Source organism: Rhinoderma darwinii, chromosome 6, assembly GCF_050947455.1.
Source record: "Rhinoderma darwinii isolate aRhiDar2 chromosome 6, aRhiDar2.hap1, whole genome shotgun sequence".
Classification (NCBI taxonomy): Eukaryota; Metazoa; Chordata; class Amphibia; order Anura; family Rhinodermatidae; genus Rhinoderma; species Rhinoderma darwinii.
The window spans coordinates 90,926,380-90,953,495 of NC_134692.1; the positions used below are offsets into that span (position 1 = coordinate 90,926,380).

Here is a 27,116-nt window from a genome sequence, read left to right on the forward strand (position 1 = left end):
TTTAAAACATTACTTCCATCAATTTGCGTCCTTTTGGCCAAACTGATCACTAATACCCCAGGTATTTTTCATTATTACTTATATTCGCTTCTTTTGGACACAGCCAGGTCTTTGATGCTGGGAGAGCATGGTGTGTTGTTGTTTGGCCTAGCAAGCAGGGTAGCCCGCTCTATGAATTATCAAGGCGTCACAAATAGGCTTCTACCTGGCTAGTCACGTTGCGCCTCATGACTTACACACTATCCCTCCATGTTTCACACACTTGCATCCCATTATTCATTTATTTTTTAGGCACTTTACTCATTACTGCCCCCTATATTTCACTTACATTATTACACTTGCACATACACTATTCATTTATTATTTCTTACTACACATCCCATGCACCACATACCACTCCCCTCAAGACTAGTGGGAGTGGCTATTATTATTTAAAGCACCTGCTCACTCGCCTTCATCAGCGTTTCTGACCTGGCTGTGTCCATTTGTAAGTATGGCCTTTTTCGGTGTTTTAGCAAGGATAGTTCCTCTTATAAGATGGTAATGATAGTGTGAGTAAAGACTTCATATCTGTTTAACCCCTTAGTGACCACCAATACGCCTTTTTACGTGATTCACTAATGGGCTTTAGGCTAGGCTGACGCCTTTTCACGTCAGCCTAGTCTAAGTCCTGCACGGGTCTCCCGTGCAGGCAGGAGCCGGGGCTCTGCTGTCTGATGACAGCTGAGCTCCTGCTCCAACGCCCGCGATCGAAGTTTACTTCGATCGCGGCCGTTTAACCCGTTAAATGCCGCCGTCAATAGCGACCGCGGCATTTAACTTTGTTTACAGAGGGAGTGCGCTCCCTCTGTCACCCATCGGCGGCCCGCGAATGAAATCGCGGGTCTCCGATGGGGTGTCATGGCAGCCGGGGGCCTGATAAAAGCCCCCAGGTCTGCCCTGGACATATTCCTGTTAGGACGCGCCTCCGGCGCGTCCTAACAGATTGCCTGTCAGATTTACACTGACAGGCAATAATGCTCTGGTATACGAAGTATACCAAAGCATTATAGCAGCGATCGGAACATCGCACAGTAAAGTCCACTAGTGGGACTAATAAAATCAGTCATCAAAGTGAAATAAATATTAATAAAAAGTACAGTAAAAAAATAAATAAAACCATTTTTTTCCATAAAAAGTGGTTTTATTTAGTAAAAGTGTAAAAAAAAAAAAAAAGTACACATATGTGGTATCGCCGCGACCGTAATGACTCCATTAATAAAGTTAATATGTAATTTAAACCGCAAAGTGAACACCGTTAAAAAAAAACGCAAAAAACCATGGCGAAATTGCAATTTTTTTCCATTGCCCCCAAAAAAAGTCATAATAAAAATGAATCAATAAGTCCCATGCACCCCAAAACAGTACCAATCAAAAGTACGTCTCGTCCCGCAAAAAACAAGCCCAAAAAATCACTACATTGATGGAAAAATAAAAAAATTACGGCTCTAGGAAAGCTACGATTCAAAATCAAATAATTTTAGTTCAAAAGTGTTTTTATTGTGCAAAAGTCGTAAAACATAAAAAAACCTCTACATATGTGGTATCGCCGTAATCGTACCGACCCATAGAATAAAGGTAATGTGTTATTTATGTCGCACAGTGAACGGCGTCAATTTAAAAACGCATAGAACAATGGCGGAATTTCAGGGTTTTTTTATAATCCCCCCCAAAAAGGTTAATAAAAGTTAATATAAAAATTATATGTACCCAAAAATGGTGCCATTAAAAAGCACAACTAATCCCGCAAAAAACAAGTCCTCATACAGCTTGGTCATTAGGGCCTAAAATGGGCTGGTCACTAAGGGGTTAATACTCATCTTTATGTTTGTTTCTCATAATTTAGGGTAGACTGGAGATTCCCTCCTTTCCACTGTGTTCTTCCTCCTGGGACATGCGTTGAGTTGAAACAGATTTTTGAGCTATACCAGTCAGGTTTTTGCCCCTTCGATCTTTCAATGGTCGCTCTTAATTCTCACAAAGGAGATCTCTCTTGTACCCAGTCCATCAATGGTCGATGCTTATTTAAGCGGCTTAGATTTTCATATACTCGGGGGCAGCCGAGATTTCACGAGGGGGAATAAAATTGGCAATGAAGCACTCTGAAGAGTCAGTATCGTGCTGTGCTGGCATCCACGTTGAGTTTTCGGCAACGCAGGAGACTGCAGAACGAGGCAAGGTTGACGTCACTACCTGCCAGGTGTGGATTGATTAATCAGCTGACGCGTTTCATCCCGGACCGGGATTTCCTCAGAGCTATTCCGTAAATTCAATAAAGTCTGGCATCTTTATAGTGCCAAATTTAAAGGGAACTAGACCCATATGTTAAGATATATCATTAGATACTGATTCTATTCCGGTAATTCAAACCTGGAACGTCATGTCATGCATGTATTTTTTTTTTTTATAAATTCCCATAAATATTCCATCAAGAAGTTCTATCGGGAAACATACACATATATTTGGTACTATGAAATATACCTCCAGTACATTGCATATAAAATCTTATTTGGGTAATTTATCCCTGACAAACCAATTAGTGATCAGTAGTGTCTTTAAATAAAATAAAAATGACAAATATATAAAGCAAAATATAATTGAAAATAAAGTTGCCTTCATTGAAAAAAAAAAAACTGCTTTTCTTTAAAAAATAAGGACATTTCTAAGTGACCCTAAACTTTTGAACGGTAGTGTGTGTGTGTATATATATACATATATATACATATATATACATACATACACACGAAAGAAATCTCACAGCACTCTGATGGTTCCAAAAAGTATGTTATTTATTCAGTCAACAGCTGCAACGTTTCCGTCCTGATATAGGACCTTTTTCAAGCAGTGACACAGCACATGTCTTATATACCTGCATGTATTGCTGAGTCACTATGCTTGAAAGAGGTCCTATAGCAGGATGGAAACGTTGCAGCTGTTGACTGAATAAATCTCATACTTTTTGGAACCATCGAAGTGCTGTGGGATTTCTTTCGTTTAGGTTTTATAATACACGGATCTGCATTACCTGCTTGCACCCATTACCGTGTTGGAATCTGTCGCAGAGTGCTGCTTATCTCTACATATACACAAATAAATATGTGTGTGGAAAGCAAATGATTTGTTCCATCACAAACAGAAAAATAGTGACAATACAGCTTTATGAATATATAAACTCCTAGAATAGTACGGTAACTGGCTGAGATATGTCCACAAGGGACCTCTTCCCTTTCATAACAATGAGGCCACTCCACAATTAATGCCATACAGAAAAACGGAGTACAATAGCTATATAACAATTTTTTTTAACATGCAGGTTAGACAGCCAATTAAAAATGGTATCAAAAGCTAGAACTCTATACAAGCTCACATGTACATGTCAGGATAATAAAACCTATGCTTTAGACAAGGTATACTATAATCTCTAGTTTAAGGTATAGGTAATGCAGAGTTCCAAGTTCCAAGAATGGTGGCACCCTATCACACATATACCACAGAGTCTCTGGCAAGGAGAGAGGATATACCCTAACAAGGGGAAGGGATGCACAAGGAATCAGCTCGATAGGACAGTCATACACCCGGTGTGGGGGCAGTGTCTCCGCCTCTCTTTTGCTGAAGACGTCCGAAAATGCAGCATAATGACCAGGCAATCCTGACAATGACCGAGGCGGAGGAGGCTGAGCCGAACGAATCTGCACCAGGCAATGGCTGACACTCGGGGGCCCACTGGAGAACCTCTCCAGAGTTCCAGTCCAGGACTGGGGCATGTAGTCAGAGCCAAGGCAGCACGGGGTTAACGGCCTTGGATAGGACATAGAAATATAGAAGCTCGGAGAGGAGAGCCCCTACTTGGAGCCTCAGCGGCTTGGTCACGGCTATAACTGGGTCTGGCAGAGGTAGTCCATTTACCGATGCAACCATCAACGGTCTCTCCAAAGGTGTAGTGGGTAATTGAAGAAGGTCCCCCAGGTCTCTACAAATGAAATTAGCAGCGGATCCTGAGGCCAGATACGCAGAGACCTGATGCATTTTCTCACCAGACACTATGGTCACGGGTAAGGACAATTTAGACGGGAGTCCTTCTTTGCCCAAGGTTGTTTATCCTACCAACCCTAGGCTTTGGGGCATTTGGGGACACAAACGCACAAGATGGCCTCCGAGGCCGCAATAAAGACAGTCCCGAAGTGCGTCTGCGGTCTCTCCTGGGTAGATAGCTTACATTGGTCCATCCTCACAGACTCCTTAGGAGGATCGGCATCTGAGGACAGCAGGGGTTGCTGCAAGGTAGGGAACGGTCTAGGAAGACCTCTCCCGACTAACCTCTTGGAGCCGTTCTCGGAGCCTTCAATCCAGGCGTCCAGAAGGATGAGGTCATCCAGGGTAGACAGCAGGTCTCGAGTGGCAAGTTCGTCCTTCATTTTAGAAGACAGTCCATGCCAGAATTTAGCCACCGGGGCCTCATTGTTCCACAACAGTTCTCCCGCCAAGTGGATGGCGTACCCGCCCGCGGAGATGTCTCCTTGGCGCAGGTTCAGCAAGTAAGCTGCTTCAGAGGAGACTCGTCCAGGCTCCTCAAACACTGTGCGAAATGTCCGGAACACCTGGAAGTCACGGGTCTCTGGTCCTGGTCTCTCCCAGATAGGATTCGCCCATGCAAGGGCCTTGCCAGTAAGGAGAGATGATGAAAGCGACCCTTGCGCCATCAGACGAAAATGCCCTTGAATACAGGCTGAAGTGGATCTGACACTGGTTCAAAAACCCAGGTGCCTGCGTCTCCATCATAGCGGTCAGGAAGTGGCAAAGAAAAATGACGATCAACACTGCCAGGGGGTGTAGTCTGAGAATGAGTACTGCCAGGAGGTGTAGTAGGAGGAACGGCAGCTTGTGCCTCCTGCCGACGTGCGAAAATGTTCAAGGCCTGGAGGAGTTGGTCCTGTCGAGACCGGTGGTCCAGCATATCCGTCTGCATCACTTGTGACGTCATCTTGGTCTTAGATCGACCAGCGGGGTCCATGGCCTGTGCGTACTGTCACGTAGGGTTCGTGAATACACTGGGCCATACCGCCTTGGCGGTATGGCAGCTGGCCAACAGGGGGCAGGTCACAGTCTATAGTTCGTATAGTCTATAGTTAGTATAGGGTACCTGTGGCAACTCGGACAGTAGCAAGGCAGGCACGGCTGGGACTAGGCAGCAGGCAGACGTAAGGCGTGGTGTAGCAGGACAGGTGTGCACGACTACAGCTCAGCACGGCTACAGCTCAGCACAGCACGAGATACAGGAACAGGAAACACAGGGAACTGGAAAACACTAGGAGACTAACAAGGATACGACAAAATGCTCAGGCCTGGAAGAAAGGGACTGGGCCCTTTTTATAGTCCAGGGCACTCATGGGCTGATTACACATTAAAGTCCTACGGGACCCGGCCGAGGTGAGTGGAATTGAGCGCTTGAGTCTCCTGAGGAGGAGACTGGGGCCAGTGCTCGCCGACACATGGCTGCGGGGCGTCATGAGGTGCAGACGAACATAAGGGATTTTGCTGTCCACATCCGTAGCCATCCGCAATTGCAGAAGCGCGCATAGACTTCTATGACCAAGTCCATACTGCATTTGCGGACAAGAATTGGACATGTCCTATGAATTGCAGATAATTTCTATAGCACGGACAGACATCCGTAAATAGACGGAAAGGTGTCCATGGCCAATAGAAATTGATGGGTCTGCAATTTCGTACGGGTTTCGCATTCCGTAATAACGGATGAAAATTACAGTCGTGTGAATGAGGTCTTAGTCCTAACAGCAGCACAAGCTTCACGCCCAATAATTAAGGCTACTACTTCTACGATAAACACATGGTAGGAGGGGCTAGACAACCTTTTGTAGGGAGGGGGTTTTAGTTAATAAGAGTTTAGAAGATAGAAGTGCTTAGAAGATAGATTAAAATTAAAAATTCCATCTGTCTTACTAGTACACAGGGGAAGAAATACCCCATTATTGTGCTGCTGTTAGGGCTAAGTGAAAACGGATTGTTGTGTTTTATATTTCTTATATATATATTTTAAAAAAAAGCAGAGAAATATTTAGGTTACCTGATTGATCTCAGAAGTATTTTGCTCATGGAAAGTGCAATCAGTTGGGATTATTTATTATTCTGTTGTTTTAGTAGACAGGATAGATTGATCTGTTATATTATTCTACCCAGTAAAAAAAGAGAACAGAAATCTGTCTGCTCAACATGCACAGCTCAAGCTCCATCTTTTTCCCAGAGGCGTAGCTAGGTTCTCCAGTACCCGGGGCAAAAATTCAGTTTGGCTCCTCCCACCAACCTCTTTTACAAGCAATATAGTTCTGTACACAACCAGAACACAGCTCAGTACGTATATACAGCAACAGAACCCAGCTCATTACGTATATATAACACCAGCACAAACACAGCTCAATTTAGTGCAACCCCTGCCGTATAGGTTTGCACTAAATTGTTTCCAGCTCCCAGCATGACTCGAACAATGGTAAGGATATGCTGGAAGTTGCGGTCTCAAAAAAAAAAAAAAAATGTAAAAAAAATGATATCATAATCATACCACCCATCCTCTCACTGCAGATTATACAGTGACTACAGTACTGGTTAGAGGCAGAACAAACAATTACCTTAAGGAGGCTCTGTCACGACATAAGTGCCCTATCTCCTACATAAGGAGGTTAATGGGAGGGATCCTCTTTTATCGGAAAACACTCCGCTACTACCTATGGTCTTTCTTCCTTACCTAGTTGATAAGAGGAGAATCCCAGTAAGCTCATTTTGGAAACACATGGATAATATTACAATATCTCAATTTTTTTAATCAGAGTCTCGGTATTGGTCAGCTCTTTTGCTTAGACGTACAGGTCTACTTTTCTGATTTTATTAAGAGGCAAGATTTCCAGACAGTATGTGATAAGTACACAGCTCGTTTTGTCAATTCTTTACATCTGTCCCCACTTGAAAAAGCATTACAGCCCAAAAAAGCGCTTTAGCTAGATCATATGATAGGCTATTGTTGGGAGAAAAAGAAGATAAGCTGGAATTAATCGCTAAGTGGGAACAGGACCTCCGTACTACCTTTACGGTAGAGGAACAACGAATTATCTTGAAGTGCTCCCAGGGGTTTTCAAAGTGCATTAGAATTAGAGAAAACTCTTACAAATTTATCTCCCGGTGGTACAAAACCCCAAGGCTGCACATGATTAATCCAGATATACCAGAGACATGTTGGAGGTGCTCACTGAATAAGGGTTCTTTACTGCATATATGGTGGGACTGTACCTTGATACAGGGATTTTGGAGAGCGGTTATCTCTGAAATTAATTCGATTTGTTTAACAACAATTACTGTATCCCCACAAGTGGTACTTCTATGGTTATCGTCTGATTCCTTTACGCCCAAGAAACAAGATCTGGCGACTAACTTACTGCTGCTAAGTTGCTGATTCCGATACTGTGGAAATCCACCAGGCCCACCCACTATAGAAGATTGGATTAGGAAGGTACAAGAGATACGTAGGTTTGAGGAACTTTTACATTGGGAAAGACATATGAGGCTGGGTTTTCTACATATCTGGTCACCATGGATGACCTATCTGGATAAAACCAGATCCTTTTAGAGAGGATACTAAAGAGTCATTTCAGGCGAGACATTGTATACTCCAAGGGTATGTGGATTGTGATTGTTACATGTTTCACGAGATTCTTGAGAGGCTACATGGCATACCACGTGAATGGTTAAAGTTATGGTTAATTTATCTGGTTATGTTTATGTATTAAAAAATTGATTTCATAGTACATTCCTCATGGATAAATCCGATTGACATAAACAGTTGTATGAATGTACTTTATGCCTTATTGTAAAACCGAGATTGTGAAATGCATAATATTTGAAATATTACATGATTCTGTGACATTCTCAATAAAAACAGTTTGAAAACAAAACAGTATTTCTTTAACATGTTCCCGACCGCCTGCTGTATATAAACGTCCGGCGATAGAGTATTTATGGCGCGGGTTTTAGATTTCTGCCTGAGCGATCAGGCAGCTGAATGTCGGGTCCCCGGCTATTGCTGCTTCTATCTTCTCTGATCACTTGTACGCAGCGCTCAATGAGCACTGTGTATATGAATAGAGGCAGCGATCAAATGATCACCGGGTGCCGTTAGACCCAGCACAGCCCTATTAGTGACAATCGCTGATTTCCCTTGTAACTAGGGCTGTTGGGGTATCTTCACACTACCTATTTTCAGATGTTTTTCGGGCCGTAAACGCCCCGAAAAACAGCTAAAAATGCGGGGACTGAAAGCCTCCAAATATCTGCCCATTGATTTCAATTGGAAATACGGCGTTCTGTTCCGACAGGGCGTTTTTTTACGCCTCATTTTCGAAAGACCGCGCGTAAAAAGACGCCTAGTAAAAAGTGCATGTCACTATTTGAGCCATTTCTACAGCCATTTTTCATTGACTCAATAGAAAAACCGCTCCAAGAACGGCCGTAAAAAAACTACAAAAAAACGCTAGTTCGCTTGAAAATAGCTCCGTATTTTCAGCCATATTTTGTTAAGCGTGTGACCATACCCTAACAGTGGAAAGATAGTGTAAAAGATGAAAAAACAAATAAAGTCTTCCAAAGGCCTTTTTTGACCATAATAATAATAAAAAATAAAGTAAAATAAAGTGCAAAAGAACGTAATAATAATTACAAATAAAATACCCTGCTCAAAATAAATGTTCCCTCCGCCAATCATTGTCGTAAGGCTAGCCCAGACTCAATTACCCTAAAATAGACATCTAATATATCAACATTTATGGTAGACCATGACAATCACAAATAAAAGGTCTATTTTAGTGTAAAACAAAAATTACCAGAAAAAAAAATAGCTGAAACTTTAAAAAACATTTTTTTTACTATATTTTTTTTTAGAGGCTCTGTCACCACATTATAAGTTCTTTATCTTGTACATAATATGATCTGCGCTGTAATGTAGATTACAGCAGTGTTTTTTATTTAGAAAAACGATCATTTTTGACCGAGTTATGACCTACATTAGCGTTATGCTAATGACTTTCTCAATGGACAACTGGGCGTGTTTTACTATATGACCAAGTGGGCGTTGTACTGAGGAGTGTACGACGCTGACCAATCAGCGTCATACACTTCTCTCCATTCATTTACACTGTAGATAGTGATCCTGCGTTGTTCACTATATCGCTATCTACAGTGTAAATGAATGGAGAGAAGTGTATGACGCTGATTGGTCACCGATTGGTCAGCATCATACTCTCCTCTCCACAACGCCCACTTGGTCATATAGTAAAACACGCCCAGTTGTCCATTGAGAAACTCATTAGCATAAAGCTAAAATAGGTCATAACTCAGTCAAAAATGACATTTTCTAAATAAATAACACTGCTGTAATCTACATTACAGCGCCGATCACATCATGTACAAGATAGGCCACTTATAATGTGCTGACAGCCTCTTTAACCCCTTAAGAACACGGCCAATTTTGGCCTTGAGGACAGAGCAAAAGTTTTTTTACATTTCCCCTCTTTGCATCCCGACGCTCATAACTCTTATTTTTTGCACGACGTAGTTGTTTTTTGCGGGACGAGTTGTACTTCATGTAGGTACCATTTTTTGGTACAAATACATTATCGTTTAATTTCTATACATTTTTATTTTGGCGAAAATGCAGAAAAAAAAGCAGTTCAGCTAATTATTTTTTTACACCATACACCGCTCATAAATAATGTTATACATTTGTTGTACAGGTTGTTACGGTCGTGGCGATACCAAATATGTCTATATTATTTCATGTTTTGGGACTTAAAGTTTAAAAAGTTAATTTATTATAAAAAATGTGTGTTTGTGTATTTTTTTTACTTTTTAATTATTTATTGTTCATTAATTTTTTTTTAGATTCATTTAACTTTTTTTTCTAATCCCATAAAGGGATTTATCATTTTGATTTTGTAACTAATGTACTGGCATAGATCTATATGCTAGTACATTAGCCTGTGTACTGATTGTACACAGGCAGTTGTTAGGGCATCTCTCAGTATGCCCCAACAGGAAATATGTTCATACAGCCCTGGGGTCCTTCAATGGACCCTAGGCTGTCTGCCCATACGAGTTGTGGGCTTTGATCGCGTCAGTTATTTTCTGTGACGCGATCAATGTGCAGTCCCCCCTCTTTGGACGCCGCGATCAGCTTTCATCGCGGCGTTCAAAGGGTTAACGGCGGAGAGAAGATGTTTCTCTCCTCTCCGCTGTCAGAGCGGGGCCGTGTCTGTGTATTACAGCTGTTGCCCCGCTCTCGATCGCGCGCACAGACGGCTGTCACACAGGACAAGTATGCTCGTCCTAATGTGCGAAGCGCTCGCCAGTTGAGCCTAGAAATTCTAAAACCGCAAAAAATTATAAAAAAAAAAACCTGCATTGTCTACGAAAAAAAATATCATAGAATCCACATCGCTAGCCTGACAAATTAAAGTTATAGCCGTTTAACGAACACATACTAAAAATGGCTAAACGGTGTGTGATCCTGTCTGCTGGGCCCTGTATCTAAGCCTACCACATGTTAGGCTCAGTGGCAGATTACGTAGACCCTAGGCCCTGGGCTATTCCACAAACTTGGGCCCCCCTTCCCCACCGCCGCTCTGATGTGTCTATAGTGAACACCACCTTTTTGTGTGAGCATTGACAAATGGTTGTTACGATTCCCCTTGTCAAAGGGCTGTGTCCCTACATACGGACAGTCTCCAACCATCAATGACAGTATAACACTGTGTAGGGACACATCCTCCTGACAATGGGAATGGTAACACGCATTTGTCTATTACACAAAGATAAAAGATATGTAGAATACAAGGATTTCCTACAACAGACATGTCAGGAACGGTGACAGATGCTCTATAGATCCAGTGACTCACAGGTGAGGTTTCTCTGATCGAGGTAGTTTTTTCTTCTCCATCTGACAGAGACCGTTATGGCGACTTCTCCTGATGAGACATCTTTGCCCATCACTTCTGCAGCCATTCCCAGCCTCTATAGAAGGGGTTGTCCGGGCACAGAACATTTTTTTATACGGGTGACCTATCAAGGTGCCTGGACAACCTCTTTTACTCAGACTAATAAATTTGGACCCCAGACTAGATCATAGAATACATACAAACCCAGACCTTCTAAACTATTGTAGACCCCCAGACCAGAGCCCCCTAAACAAATAGACCACAGAACAAGCACCCTAATTAAATACAGACCTCAGACCAGACCCCATACCGGACCCCCTAAACTAATACAGACCCCTAAATAAAGACCCCTAAACTTATGCAGACCCTAGACCAGACCCCTAAATACAGACCCTAGACCAGACCCCTAAATACAGACCCCAGACCAGACCCCCTAAATTAATAGACCCCTAAATAAAGACCCCTAAACTTATGCAGACCCTAGACAAGGCCCCCTAAATACAGACCCCATAAACTAATACAGACCCCAGTACAAGCACCATAAATAAATTCAGACCTCAGACCAGACCCCAGCACTGACCCCCATAATACAGACCCCCTAAACACAGACCCCCTAAATACAGACCCCCTAAATACAGACCCCCTAAACTAATACAGACCCTAGACCAGACCCCTAAATGGAGGCCCTGGTAAGTGACCTCTGTATGGCGATACTGGTCTTTGCCGTAGTTATATGTGGTCACTAGGTGAAATTATTTGGTCATTGTAAAGTAGTATTGCATGTTAAAAAAACTAAATGCTGAAAGGGAATCAGTCACCAGTATTTCACCTATTAAACCAGCAATACCTGGTGGAAGTGGGTGAAAAATCGTTATGTAGCTGATAATTGTCTAGTAGTCTCTGTACTTTTAGTATTCCATGTTTTAGCATTCCTGTGCCATATGCTAATGAGCATAAAAGACTCATCTTCGTTTGAATATTCATATCTTCATTCCTTATTGTTTTATAGTGTTTAGGTGGCATTAGTGTTCGAAGAGTTAAGTTGTCATTTCTGAATATTGTATTGTTTGCAGTCTTAGGCTTCCTTGCTTTTGTATGCAAATTTTATTCCATTTTGTTGACATGTGCTGTTCAAACGTCGTGGTCTCTTATGTATTGCATATATGTGGGGTTGACTGCCTCCATTTGTGATCTTGCACTCCTCCCATTCTGCCCTAGGTGATTTTAATTTGTTTAATACTGGTTCCTACCATCCCCAAGTATATGTGGGCTTAGCCCCAGTTCTGGGTGTATGAGCAGTGTAGGTATCCACGTTATAGAGGTCGCCTTGTCGTGGCAGATGGGCTCACAGAGTTTGATCAAAATTTGCACCAAGAACCTCGCTATTGTAATTAGATTCAGCAGCAATGCATATTTATTTATAGTGCTTAGGTGGCATTAGTGTTCGAAGAGCGCGGTCGCCAATTTTGGATATTATATCTTCATTCTTCAAGCCTTTGCGTTTACCCCACCTGCTTACTTCTGATTGACAGCACCTCGCCTCCCCCAGCACACACGAAATCCCACGCTTGCACATCCATGTCCTGGTACGTGCATGCGCGCAACAGGACAACATAGTGGTGCATGCGCAGTAACTAGATTTGAGGCACCGACTGATATAGGACCAAACAGGACGGGCGCGTGCTCTAATGAGATTTTAGAATTCAGGGCGGGACAGTTTTTGGCAGTGGGCGAGCAGAAGAGCAACGAACAAGACTTTCATATTACTACCATAAGAGCCGCAAAATGTTTGAAGACCGTTAATTATAGTCTGAGGAGTAGTTTAGGAGAGGGGCTAAGGGAAATGAACTTTTGACAGCAGCGGCCAGCGAGGAATGAGTAGAGTTCAATATGTGAAATGCTGGTGACCGGTTCCCTTAACTGTTGCGTTATTCCAAACCCTTTATGGATAAGTGTACATTAAGCAATCTACAGAAGCTGCGTTTTACGATTACAAACTTTTTTTTTGCTGTTTGTCAAAGCTAGGATTTTCTTCACCTGGGTAAAAGGTTGTTTGCAGCCCTATCTAAATATACGAGACAAGATCTGTTGGTGTGTGCCCCCCCCCCTCCCACCTCCTGACATGCATGGCTTGCCAATACCAACTCCCTGTAATTTATGCATATATTAAAATGTATAACAAAAAGTCTGTACATTTAAAAGGAAAATGCTAATTTTATTCTCATAATAGACTTTCCAAAAACAGTCTTAAAGCGGGAGCAGAAACAGATTCAATGTAAGAAATTACATTTTATCAACATTGCTCAATTGTAGCCCATTAACCCCTTCCCGCACCTTGACGTTAATGCACGTCAATGTTTGCAGTAAGTTCGCGCACCTTGACGTGCAGTAACGTCTGTGCGTTGACAGTTAACCGCCGTGCGGCGCTACACCGCAGCGGCGGTTAACTGTGTAGGGTGTCCGCCCTGCATTCCCCGTTGCCGATCAGCGGCCCATCGCTGCTAATTTCGGCAGTTAACCCCATAATTGCGGCATTCGATTTTGAACGCCACAATTAAGGTGTTTAGCGCCGATCGGCAGCCCCCATGTGAAATCACGGGGGCTGGCGATGGTACCCATGGCAACCGGACGTCAGACAATGGCTTCCGGGCTGCCATGTAATGAAGCCTGTGAAGACCAGCCTCTGCTAGTCCTCCTAGGCTTCCTGTCAGTGACTGTTACGTCACAATGACAGTTGGAATGCATTACACTACGTGTGTAGTGTAATGTATTCCAGCAGCGATCAGAGCTGCAAGTCTAAGTGTCCCCTAGTGGGACAAGTGAAAAAAGTAAAAAATAAAAATGTTAAAAAAAAAAAAGTGTAAAATTAAAAGTTATGAGTGATATAAACAAGAACTGTTTTTTTTCCTATAAGTCTTTTATTATAGGAAGAAAAACAAACACGTAAAATAAAAGTACACATATTTAGTATCACCGCATTCGTAACGACCCCAACTATAAAACTAATATTTTTCCGGCACGGTGAACACCACAAAAAAAATAAACGAAAAAAAATGCCAGAATCACTATTTTTTGGTCACCACCCCTTGCAAAATATACAATATAAAGTGATCAAAAAGTCGCATGTACGCCAAAATAGTACCGATACAAACTACAACCCGTCCCGCAAAAAACAAGCCCTTACACAGCTTTTTTTTAACTGAAAAAAAAACCAAAAACTTATGGCTCTCAGAATACGGTGACAATATACATATGTTATAGCTGTAATCGTACCGACCCGCAGAATAAAATATAATGGTCATTTATAGCCCAGGGTGAACACTAAAAAATAAATACAAATAATTGTCAGAATTGATGGTTTTTGGTCACCTGGCTTGCTGAAAAATGGAATAAAAAGTGAAAAAAAAAAAAAGTGCCATGTACCCCAAAATGGCACATCAGCGGAAAATTTTAATTTTCACTCTGCACCATCCGCTGCGCATTAAACCCTTCACGCACCATGACTTAATAGCATTTTGTGGTGTGGGGGGGGTGACGTATGGATCGTCTTACGCACTGAGGGACTAACTGACAGAAACAGGGAACACGCTGTTACAGAAGCATGTAAAAATGACAATATACGGCAATACATTAGTATTGCAGTGTATTCTACCAGTGATCTAATGATTGCTGGTTCAAGTCTCCTAGGGGGACTAATAAAATGTGTAAAAACAAAAGTAAAGTTATTATTAGTGGAAAAAATTAAATAAATATTTAAAGTGCAAAAAGAAACCCTTTTCACATTTTTTCTCTAAAGTAATGTAAAAAAATACACAAAAAATACACAAAATTGGTATCGCTGCGTCCGTAAAAGTCCAAGCTATTACAATATACCATTATTTAACTCGCACGGTGAACGCCGTGAAAAAAATAAATTTAAACGGCAAAATCAATTTTTTCGTCACCTTCGCTCTACCAAAAAATGTAATAAAAAGTGCTCAATAAGTCTTATGTACCAAAAAATTGTACCAATAAAAACTACAGCTCGTCCCGCAAAAAATAAGCCCTCACATCACTCTATTGACTGAAAACTAAAAAAAGTTGTGGCTCTCGGAAAGCAGGGAGGAAAAACGAAAAAGAAAAAGCAAAACATGGATCAGTTCGGAAAGGGTTAATTACTTTCTAATGAAAAAACATTTATGACCACACGTGGGATATAGCCGTACTCGGGAGAAATTGCTTTACAAATTTTCACGGCCTTATTCTAATAAATTCTGCAAAAGACGTGGGGCCTAAATGCTCACTATACCCCTAGATAGATTCCTTAAGTGGTGTCGTTTCTGTTTTGGTGTCTCAGTGGCTTTGCAAATTCGACATGACAAAAACTATTCCAGCTAAACATGAGCTCCAAAAGCCAAATAGCGCTCCTTCTCTTCTAAGCCCCGGTATGGGTCCAAACAGCAGTTTATTACCACATATGGGGTATTTACGTAATCAGGAAAAATTGCTTTACAATTTTGGGGTGCTTTTTCTCCTTTATTCCTTATAAAAATTAAAAAGGTCTACGTTCTTACAGAAAAAAAATAAGTAGATTTTTACCTTTACAGACTAATTCCAATGAATTCAGCAAAACAACTGTGGGGTCAAAATGCTAACTATACCCCTAGAAAAATTCCTTGAGGGGTGGTTTCCAAAATGGGGTCACTTTTGGGGGGGTATCCACTGTTTTCATCCCTCCAGTGCATTGCAAACACGAAACGGCACTGAAAACTATTCCAGCAAAATCAGAAATCCAAAAAGGTGCTCCTTCTCTTCTGAGGCCTGCTGTGGGTCCAAACAGCAGTTTATTACCACACATGGGGTATTGCTATAAATCGGAAGAAATTGCTTTACATATGTTAGGGTGTTTTTTCTACTTTATTCCTTGCAAAAATTGTAACATTTCTATGTTTTTTCACAAAAAAAGTAGATTTTCAACTTCACATACTAATTCAAATAAATTTAGCAAAAAAACTGGGTTCAAAATCCTAACTATACCCATAGATAAATTCCTTGAGGTGTATAGCTTCCAAAATGGGGTCACTTTTGGGGGGTCTTTACTGTTTTGGTACCACAAGAACTCTTCAAACCTGACATGGTGCCTAAAATATATTCTAAAAAAAAAAAAAGAGGCCCCAAAATCCTCTAGGTGCGCCTTTGCTACTGAGGCCTGTGTTTCAGTCCATTACCGTACTAGGACCACATGTGGGATATTTCTAAAAACTGCAGAATCTGGGCAATAAATATTGAGTTGCATTTCTTGGGTAAAACCTTCTGTGGTACAGAAAAAATGTATTACAAATGAATTTTCGAAAAAAAAATAAAGAAATTTGTAAATTTCACCTCTACTTTGCTGTAATTCCTGTGAAACACCTAAAGGGTTAAAACACTTTCTGAATGCTGTTTTGAATACTTTGAGGCGTGCAGTTTTCAAAATAGGGTGATTTATGGGTACTTTCTAATATATAAGGCCTTCAAAGCCACTTCAGAACTGCACTGGTCCCTGAAAAAACAGCCTTTTGAAATTTTCTTGAAAATATGAGAAATTGCTGCTAAAGTTCTAAGCCTTGTAACGTCCGAGAAAAATAAAAGAATGTTCAAAAAACGATGCAAACAAAGTAGACCTATGGGAAATATAAACTAGTAAGTATTTTGTGTGGTATTACTATCTGTTTTACAAGTATACATTTAAATTTAGAAAATGCAAATTTTTGCTAATTTTCTCTAAATCTTGGTGTTTTTTACAAATAAATATTGAATTTATCTACCAAATTTTTTCTTTAACATAAAGTACAATATGTCACGAGAAAACACCCAGAATCACTTGGATAGGCAAAAGCATTCCGGAGTTATTACCACATAAAGTGACACGTCCGATTTGAAAAATCTGCTTCGTCCTGAAGGCCAAAACAGGCTCAGTCCTGAAGGGGTTAAGAATCCGGTGCAGCCCAGTCTCCAAGTTGCACGTGTTCTTGATACTTCAAGTGGATGATTACTACACAGCATAGCAGATGTAGAGATGCAGAGTATTCCCCAGTCAGCGAGACCCTAGAAGAGAAACCTCATTTCTCAGATTATATTTATCTCAAATGACCGTATATTGAAGTGCATTTAAAACTAGGAAAGTTTTGCTAAATTCATTTACGGATTTACAACTGCCGATTAGATACATGACGTTCCTTGTACCTTTGTATAAAGATTTGTTCATCGTAAAAGGTCAGCTACCAAAACATTTTACACATCTCTACTAATATTGGTAAAATTACATCTTTATCCCCTTCCTGCAACCTGAAGTTCCCTTCCAACCCCTACACTGAAGGATTGAACCGGATTCTTGATAATGTTAATTTATCCTGCATAATGGATTACAATCTACCGCTGCTCATTTTAAACAGTTTGAAGATGAACTCCACCTTTTAAAGGGAAATTACCAGTTAAACAGCAGTCTACCACCAACTCCCTTCACCATCCCTCCATTAATATAGAAAGGCTTGATACATAATGGGGGGCTTACGAACCATAATAACTTTAAGTGATCATGAAAAGGGCAGTTTTGGGAACCAGCTTCAGACTGCCATTGTAATCTTTATTTTTTCTTTAGCTTCCTAATGGAGTAACCTGAAAAAGGGAACGTTACACCTGATGGCCATACATTAAGCCACTATAATGGATTACAAGCTACCTTTACACTGCCCATCTCAAACATAGTCTGAAGATGAACTCCACCTTTTAAAGGGAAATTACCAGTTAAATAACCGTCTACCAACAACGCCCTTCACCACCCCTTCATTAACACAGAAAGGCTTGATACATAATGGGGGGGCTTATGAACCATAATACCTTTAAGTGAAAATGAAAGGGGCAGTTCTGGGAACCAGCTTTGGATAGCCATTTAAAACCTGGTACTATGGGATCTACAGAGTACATTTCATGTCTCACGAAATATCACAAGCCAATGTACTTTAGCACTAGGTGGAGGCCGTAATCATATACAGCACTACTCCATATAAAAATTAAGGAAATCTGGGATGATTGGGTGGGTCTTCACCAGAAAAGGTGAAAAGTAAACTACTTTGAGTAGAACATAAGTCGTCCTACTATTAATAAAACCCAAAGATTAAGAAAATAAACAAAATCACCAATGCCAACAATCCCTTTCCCCCAATAACACTAAAAAGATTTGATTCATAACGGGGGGATTATGAATCAATATTTTTTTAGTTTTAACAGAGAGAAGGGAATTATTGAGACCAGCGAAGGACTGCCATTTTCTGCCTCTTGTGTTGGGTACAATGTAAAGTGGGAAAATAATGAAAAAATTACACATACCATCTTATGTTGGCTTCCTGCCCTGTCTTGTTGAATGACTAGCACATGGATGGCAAAGTTGGGTGGTTGTTGGTTACTTCGGAGGTCCACAGTAGATAGAAACAACTTCTCATGCCTACAAGAAAGAAAAACACTAAGGCTGGATTCACACGAGCGTGTGCCTTTTGCGCACGCAAAAAACTCGGTGTTTTGACTGCGCAAAAGGCACTTGACAGCTCCGTGTGGCAGCATCATATGATGCGCCGCTGCGTGGTTTTCGCGCAGCCGCCATCATTATGACACTCCATTTGGATGTTTGTAAAAAGAAAAGCACGTGGTGCTTTTCTGTTTTCATTAATCCTTTTGACAGAAGTTGCGCAAATCATGCTCAAGTAGCTACTACCTATCCTGCCGCAACTAGGGATGGGTTGACATTTTCACCATGTAGTTGTATGGTGAACACCTTATTACTATGTTTATTACAGTAATGGTTTAGAATTCTAAAGCCATTATGTATGCTATTAACCTAGAAATGCTAATGAGATTACACGGTATGCTAAAAACAGCCAAGGGGCATTATGGAAAGGAAAATAGGATGTAAATACCTGAAAGGAAGAGCCAGAGCCAGGAACTTTATTCTAGCTGGCCAAAAGGCCTAAGGCAGGGAACGGTAATCCCAGTCAAGGCCAGAAACATTTATGGGGATTAGGATTAGCCTTTCTACAGAAAGCATGTAGTTGGAGGTTTATGGGACAAGGACATTGGATATGACAAAGTCATTCAGACTAAGGAACTAAACTATGTACCTACTATTTGAAAGCAACTCTGGCTAGCGACGACATGGTAGAAGCTGGCACGGAGATCTGGTTGTTTCACATTTCTCTAGGAATTGGGTGTCCAGTGTCAGGAGGCAGCAATAAATCTTGAGGCTAAAAGAGAAAACAAGAGAAGTAAGCTTTTAAGAACACTCCAAGAAAACCATTTAGCATCATGGATAGTGCTGCTTACTAGGGGACAGAGCACGACGGGTTCATAGAAAATCAAAATGAGATTATGCCCCACTCTTCCTCAGGCAAAGTTTTTTTGTTTTTATTTTAAAGAGGCTCTGTCACCACATTATGTGGCCTATCTTCTACATAATGTGATCGACGCTGTAATGTAGATTACAGCAGTGGTTTTTATTTAGAAAAACTATCTATTTTCACATTATGACCTATTTTAGCTTTATGTTAATGACTTTCTTAATGCCCAATGCGTTGTGGAGAGAAGTGTATGACGCTGACCAATCAGCATCATACACCTCTCCATTCATTTACAGCAAGATTACGCTTGCTGTGCTGTAAGTCCCACACAAACGTTAGCGTAGTGTCGGGATTGTGAATAGACATCGCGTCCTGGTAGCAATGTCTATTCACTCTCAAGACACTTCAGTAACGTTAGTGTGTGTGTGTGTGTGTGTGTGTGTGTGTGTGTGTGTGTGTGTGTGTGTGTGTGTGTGTGTGTGTGTGTGTGTATGTGGCTGCACATAGTGAACAACGCAGGATCACTATGTGCAGAGTAAATGAATGGAGAAGTGTATGACGCTGATTGGTCAGCGTCATGCACTCCTCTGTACAACGCCCACTTGGTCAAAAGTATAAACACACCCAATTGGGCATTAAGAAACTCATTAGCATAAAGCTAAAATAGGTAATAACTTGGTCAAAATAGATGGTTTTTCTAAATAAAAAAAAACACTGCTATAATCTACATTACAGCGCCAATCACATTATGTCGAAGATAGGGCACTTATAATGTGGTGACCGAGCCTCTAAGGGGGAAATAATTACTGATAAGTTTTATGTGGAAAGCCTTTGCAAGCTGCTGCACACATTTGTACAGGCCAGTCTTCAATTACAAATTCAGTTGAAAGATATACTATAACTTCAGATTTGTCAGACTATGGTGGCTAGAATGAAAGAGCCGAATCTACAGTGCCCTACGCGTTTTGACCTTCGAGAGAAGTGATGACAGGTTATAGACTAATCCAGCAGCTGGCAAACCGCGCCTCTAGCGGTTGAGAAACTACAACTGTCAGCATGCACCGACAGCTGCAAATGACTGCTGTAATGCAATTCTCTGGTCTGTCATCCCCTCTCCATGGTCCGAGTGAAGCTGTCCCTTGGTTCCAGTCCGCTTCTTACATATTAGTAATCTAGCAACTGATGAGAACTGCGGATATCCACGTTTTCCTACTGTCCTCTCATGGTAACTATTTCCATTTTTATAAGGTGCAATGGAGTGAGATTTGTTTTTGAGCTAGTGGTATACTGGCAAAATATGGCCACTGATGGAGGGGCGTGTGACGAGACCCGTAAATAAGAAGCCTCCATTTAATAACGCTGTACACGGCACTTGATAGTTTCCTTTATGGTGCACAATGTTATTCAATGGATGCTGCTGATGGAAAAATGTGGTCACCCCTCCAGACAGGGCCATATTTGGAGTTGGTGCTGCCCTTGGCACTTTTAGGGCCGACACCCCCGAAAACGCAGCTTTAACGGCAAAAAAAAAAAAATCGCACCATGTGTTAATTGTTGTGGATTTTACCTGCCAGATGACTTCAATAGGGGAAAACCTGCGACAGAAAACCAGCGATCTCGCAGCATAAATGGACATGCTCCGGATTAAAAAACGCTCCGCAGATCAAATTATGACCTGTTTTCGGTGAGGTTTTTTATGCAGCGTGTGGAGATTTGTTCAAATATCATCCACTCTAAGCTACTGTATTACACTGCGGATTTTTTGCAATGAAATCCATTGCGTAAAATCTGTAGAGTTTACGCTACGACATACCCTTGAAGAAAAGCTCAGTGCTAACCCATTAACAATCCTTCCCCTGCCCCCTCCCTCACATGAACACTGGGGCCATTTCCCCTATACTTGATCAGGTCAGCTTATTTTTTAGAAAAATAAAAATCACTCCTGAAGCAGCCCCCCTCCCAACTGGAGCAAAAAAAACTATGCCCGTTACCTCAGTACATCATCCTACTTTAAAAGTAGGCCAATGAACAGACGTAACCTGGGACCATGTAAACTAACCAATGATCGCGTAGAGCTGTCACTGCTTAATTTCGACAGACCCAGGATGGCAAGTATAATTGTTTTGCTTATTAAGTTATTAGTAGTACTAATGCGTTTTCTTTTTTTTGTGTTTTTTTACAGGTTCGGTTGTTGGAATACGTCAGATTCGAGGACTACTTCGATGACGGCATTTTTATTTTCACTGAAATGGTTATGTGGGGCGCTTTTATTTCAATAAAATGTTTTTTCTGTATAGGTGTTTTTTATAACTTTATTACTACTGACTTAGTAATGACGGCTGTCTGACTGACAGCGTCCATTACTGAGGTGGGACTTAGTGTTAGCCGGTGAAGAGGCTAGCATTAACCCCTCCATTATGACCCCGATACCCACCGACACCAGGGGTGCCAGAAAGAGCAGGGTACAATCTACTACCCGACCATCTTAAGTGATGGTTGGTAACTGGGGCGGCTGCAGGCCGGTATTACCCTGGGAAAGCACAAAAACAAGGGTCCTTCCCACCCTGATAATGCTAGGCTGCAGCGGCTTTATAATATCTAGCTGGTTATGAAAAATAATTTTTATAGCAATTGTTTATTGAAAAAAAAAAAAAACAGATGTGGGGGTCCCCACCTATTTTTCATATCCAGCCAGACAAAACCACAGGCTTGCATTAGCAGGGTGGGAAAGCCCATTGTTTTTGGGAATTCCCAGCCTGCGGCCGCCCCAGTGCCCGACCGTCACTTCAGATGGTCAGGTACTGGATCGTACCTGGCTCTTCCCAGTATCCCTGGTGGCGGTGGGTATCGGGGAAATAATGGGCGAGAGAGTGTTAGCCTCTGCACCGGCTAACACTAAGCCCCGCCTTAGTAATGGATGCCATCTATCAGACAGCCACCATCACTAAGGCAGTGGTAATAAAGTTAAAAAAAAATATATATATATATATATTTGAAATAAAAGGCCACACAACACTAGTTAAATGTAATGAAAATAAAAATGCTGTAATCTAAAATCCTTGAATCTGACGTAGTCCAACAACCTGTAAAAAACAAAATACACAAAAAAACCATTAGTAACATTAACCCCTTCCCTCTTTAGCCACTTGACTTTACGGACAGCCTCATTTTTCAAATCTGACATGTTTCACTTTATGTGGTAATAACGTTGGAATGCTTAAACCTATCCAAGCGATTGAGATTGTTTTCTCGTGACACATTGGACTTTATGTTACTGCCAAAATTTGCTCGATATGTTCAGTATTTGTCAAAAACACCAAAATTTAGCGAAAAATTGCAAAATTAGCGTTTTTCTCAACATTAATGTATCTGCTTGTAAAACAGTCAGTTATAACACAAAATTGTTGCTAACTAACATCCCCCATAGGTCTACTTTAGATTGGCATAGTTTTTTTGAACATCCTTTTTTCTAGGACGTTACAAGGCTTAGAACTTTAGCAGCAATTTCTCACATTTTCAAGAAAATTTCAAAAGGCTATTTTTACAGGGGCCAGTTCTGTTGGGAAGTAGCTTTGAGGGCCTTATATATTAGAAACCCCAAAAAAGTCACCCCCATTTTAAAAACTTCAGCCCTCAAAGTATTCAAAACAGGATTTAGAAAATTTCTTAACCCTTTAAACTTTTCACAGGAATTAAAGCAAAGTAGAGGTGATATTTATACATTTCATATTTTTTTTCAGTAATTAATTTTTAATCCAATTTTCTTTATAACAAAGTCTTCGAGAAATGCAACTCAATATTTATTGCCCAGGTTCTGCAGTTTTAGGAAATATCCCACATGTGGCTGTAGCATGCTACTGGACTGAAGCACCGGCCACAGAAGCAAAGGAGCACCTAGAGGATTTTGGGGCGTTCTTTTTATTACAATATATTTTAGGCACCATGTCAGGTTTGAAGGGCTCTTGCGGTGCCAAAACAGTGGAAATCCCCCATTTGGGAAACTACACACCTCAAGGAAATTATCTAGGGGTATAGTGAGCATTTTGACCGCACAGGTTTTTTACAGAAATTATTGGAAGTTTTTAAAGAAAATGTAGGTTTAGCGATTTTTTTTCTCATTTCCACAAGGACTAAAAGAGAAAAGGCACAAACAAATTTGTAAAGCAATTTCTCCTGAGTAAAACAATACCCCACATGTGGTAATAAACGGCTGTTTGGACACACGGCAGGGCTTAGAATGGAAAGAGCGCTATTTGGCTTTTGGAGTTCACATATAGCAGGAATGGTTTGCGGAGGCCATGTCACATTTGCAAAGCCCCTGAGGGGACAAAACAATGAAAACGCCCAAAAAGTGACACCATTTAGGAAACTACACCGCTTGAGTAATTCTTCTATCGGTGTAGTAAGCATTTTGACCACATAGATGTTAGAATTTATTCGAATTGGGCAGTGAAAATAAAAACAATCCTTTTTCTTCAATAAAGTTAGCGCAACATTTTTAATTTTCTCAACAAATAAAGGAAAAGAAGAACCCAACATTTGTAAAGCAATTTCTCCCAAGTACAGCAATACCCCATATGTGGTCATAAACTGCTGTTTGGACACACGGCAGGGCTCAGAAGGGAAGGAGCGCCATTTGGAGTGCAGATTTTGCTGGATTGCTTGCTGGGCGCCTGAGGGCCCAAAACAGTGGAACCCCCCCCCCCCCCCTCCCAGGAGTGACGCCATTTTGGAAACTACACCCCTCAATGCATTTACCTAGTGGTGTAGTAAGCATGTTAAAGAGGCTCTGTCACCAGATTATAAATGCTCTATCTCCTACATAATGTGATCGGCGCTGTAATGTAGATAAGAGCAGTGGTTTTTATTTTGAAAAACGATCATTTTTGAGCAAGTTATTAGCATAAATCTAAACTAGCTCATGACTTTCTCAATGGACAACTGGGTGTTTTTTTACTTTTTACCAACTGGGTGTTGTACAGAGGAGTGTATGAGGCTGACCAATCAGTGACTAATCAGTGTCCTACACTTCTCATTGTTCCAGCCCAGCATGATCCACAGCACAGTGTGATTGTGCAGTGAAAAAAGCTGGGCTGGAACAATGAGAAGTGTATGACGCTGATTAGTCACTGATTGGTCAGCGTCATACACTTCTCTGTACAACACCCAGTTGGTAAAAAGTAAAAAACACGCCCAGTTGTCCATTGAGAAGCTCATTAGCATAAATCGAAACTAGCTCATAACTTGCTCAAAAATGATCGATTTTCAAAATAAAAACCACTGCGGTTATCTACATTACAGCGTCGATCAGATTATGTAGGAGACAGGGCACTTATAATCTGGTGGGAGCCTCTTTAACCCTGCAGGTGTTATGTAGAAATTAGCGTGCACTCGATGTTGCAGAGTGAAAATTTTATTTTTTTGCATAGATATACCAATATGTGGTGCCCAGCTTGTGCCACCATCATAAGACAGGTCTCTAATTATTGTGCTGTGTTTCCCGGTTTTAGAGACACCCTACATTTGACAGGGCTCAAAAGTGAAAGCGTAGCATGTAAAATTAAGGCCTAATTTGGCGATTTACAAAGTATTGGTTCACAATTGCCGAGGCTCTGATGTGAAATAAAAGAAACCCCTGAGAATGACCCCATTTGGAAACTACACCCCCTCAAGGCATTTATTAAGGGGTGTAGTGAGTATTTTCACCCCACCGGTCTTTTGCATAAATGAATGCGCTGCGGATGGGGCAAATCAAAAATGTATATTTTTCCCTAGATATGCCATTTCAGTGGCAAATATGTCATGCTCAGATTATGTCACAGGAGACACCCCAAAAATTGTTAGAAGGGTTCTCCCGGGTATGACGGTGCTATATATGTGGAAGTAAACTGCTGTTTGGGCACGGGCACACTGTAGGGTTCAGAGCGGAGGGAGCGCCATTTGGCTTTTGGAGAGCGGATTTTGCTTGGTAGTTGATTTGTTTGATTATTACTGGTGTTTCCATTTATAATGTGGGGCATATGTGAGCTGGGCAGAGTACATCAGGGGCATAGTCAGGTGGTATAATAATGTGGTAAAAAAACAATAAAATAATCCATAGATGTGTGTTACGCTGTGAAGCAATCCTTTCCGCACAGGCCAGTGTCGCACTGATATATGGCGTCCTTTCTTATGCCCCTTTTAGTCCACACACCGCATCTTTGCAGTTTGGGGAATTTTGCTGGGAAAGTGTTGTCCTGGTATAATACGGGCACCGTCGCTTCCAGCGGATATGCGTGGGCCCTCCCCTTCCTGGTTCCCTAATTTTAGGTCCTTGATAAATCGCCTCTTGAAACAGAAGAAATGTTTCCCTCGGGCTGCACAACTGCATATTTTTCCTGACTTAATGGAGCCATAACTAATTTTATTTTTTCCATAGACGTAGTGGTACGAGGGCTGTTTTTTTGCGGGACGAGCTGTAGTTATTAGTACCATTTTGGGGTACACCTTTTATCCTATTTTTTGGGAGGCCAGGTAAACAAAAAAACACAATTCTGGCAGTTTTTTTTAGGTTTTTTTATACAGCGTTCACCACGTGTTATAAATTACATATCTTTATTCTGTGGGTCAGTACGATTCCAGCGATACCTAATTTATAGAACTTTTTTATGTTTTACAACTTTTTGCACAATAAAATTACTTTTGTAAAAAGAATGTATTTTTTCTGTCGCCAAGTTGTGAGAACCATAACTTTTTAATTCTTTTGTCGATGGAGCTGTATGAGGGCTTGTTTTTTTGCGAGACAAGCTATAGTTTTTTTAGGTACCATTTTTGAATACGTGCAACTTTTTTCTCTGTTTTTATTCCAATATTTGTAGGGCCAAGTGACCAAAAAACAGAAAATCTGGTATAGTTTTTTACGTTTTTTTTTTACGCTGTTCACAGCGTGCAATAAATATAATATTTTGATACCTCAGGTCGTTATTTGTCGCAGCGATACCAAATACGTATGGTTTCTTATTTTTCTTCAATAATAAAGGACTTGATAAGAGAAAAAGGGCGATTGTGTTTTATTTTATTACTTTAAACATTTATTGTTTTCAAACTTATTTTTTTACACTTTTTTTTACACTTTTTCAAGTCCCAATAGGGGACTTGAAGGTCCAACTGTCTGATGTTCTTATTTCTAACACATTGCACTACCTAAGTAGTGCAATGTATTAGATATAAAATGAGTTTTTTACCGCTCAGACGGTTGTAGATGACAATTTTGAAATATAGGTTATTACAACATTATGTGTTTATCTTACAATATTATATACCGATCTTACATCTTATACATGTGGGTAAAATACCCTTTTTATTTTCTTTTTTGGTTAGAAGGTGGCAACAAAAAAGAAAAAATTTATGGATGTAATTAGAGCTGTGATTTAAAGAAAACATTTTAATTCAAAGTCCAAGTTTAATCCCAAAGGGCATAGTGTTTTTAATTGATAGATCCATAAAGTTGTAATAACCTATATTTCAAAATTGTCATTTGTATAAGGTGGCTCATTGTGATTTATATAACCAAGCAAACCTCATCCCTGCTGTAGCTGCATTTCAAAAAGCTGAAACTTGTATTTTATGGTACTCTGCTTTCCTGTCTTGCTATATAGTCTAATGTTATCTCTAAGGGTATGTTCACACGTAGTCAACAAAAACGTCTGAAAATCCAGAGCTGTTTTCAAGGGAAAACAGACCCTGCTTTTCAGAC

General features: G+C 40.8%; 1 long non-coding RNA gene across 2 annotated transcripts in view; it reads right to left on the reverse strand.

Annotated features, from left to right (window-relative positions):
* Positions 1–16,782: 16,782 nt before the first annotated feature.
* Positions 16,783–27,116, reverse strand: part of LOC142656371 (uncharacterized) — a 34,504-nt gene continuing 24,170 nt past the window's right edge. The window contains exons 2-4 of one of the 2 annotated variants that reach the window (XR_012849665.1): positions 19,170–19,288; positions 18,381–18,495; positions 16,783–17,099 (exon numbers count right to left, since the gene is read on the reverse strand). This is a non-coding gene — a long non-coding RNA (uncharacterized LOC142656371). Of the gene's footprint in view, positions 17,100–18,380; positions 18,496–19,165; positions 19,289–27,116 lie in introns of both variants that reach the window. The other variant, XR_012849666.1, reaches the window with a different exon arrangement.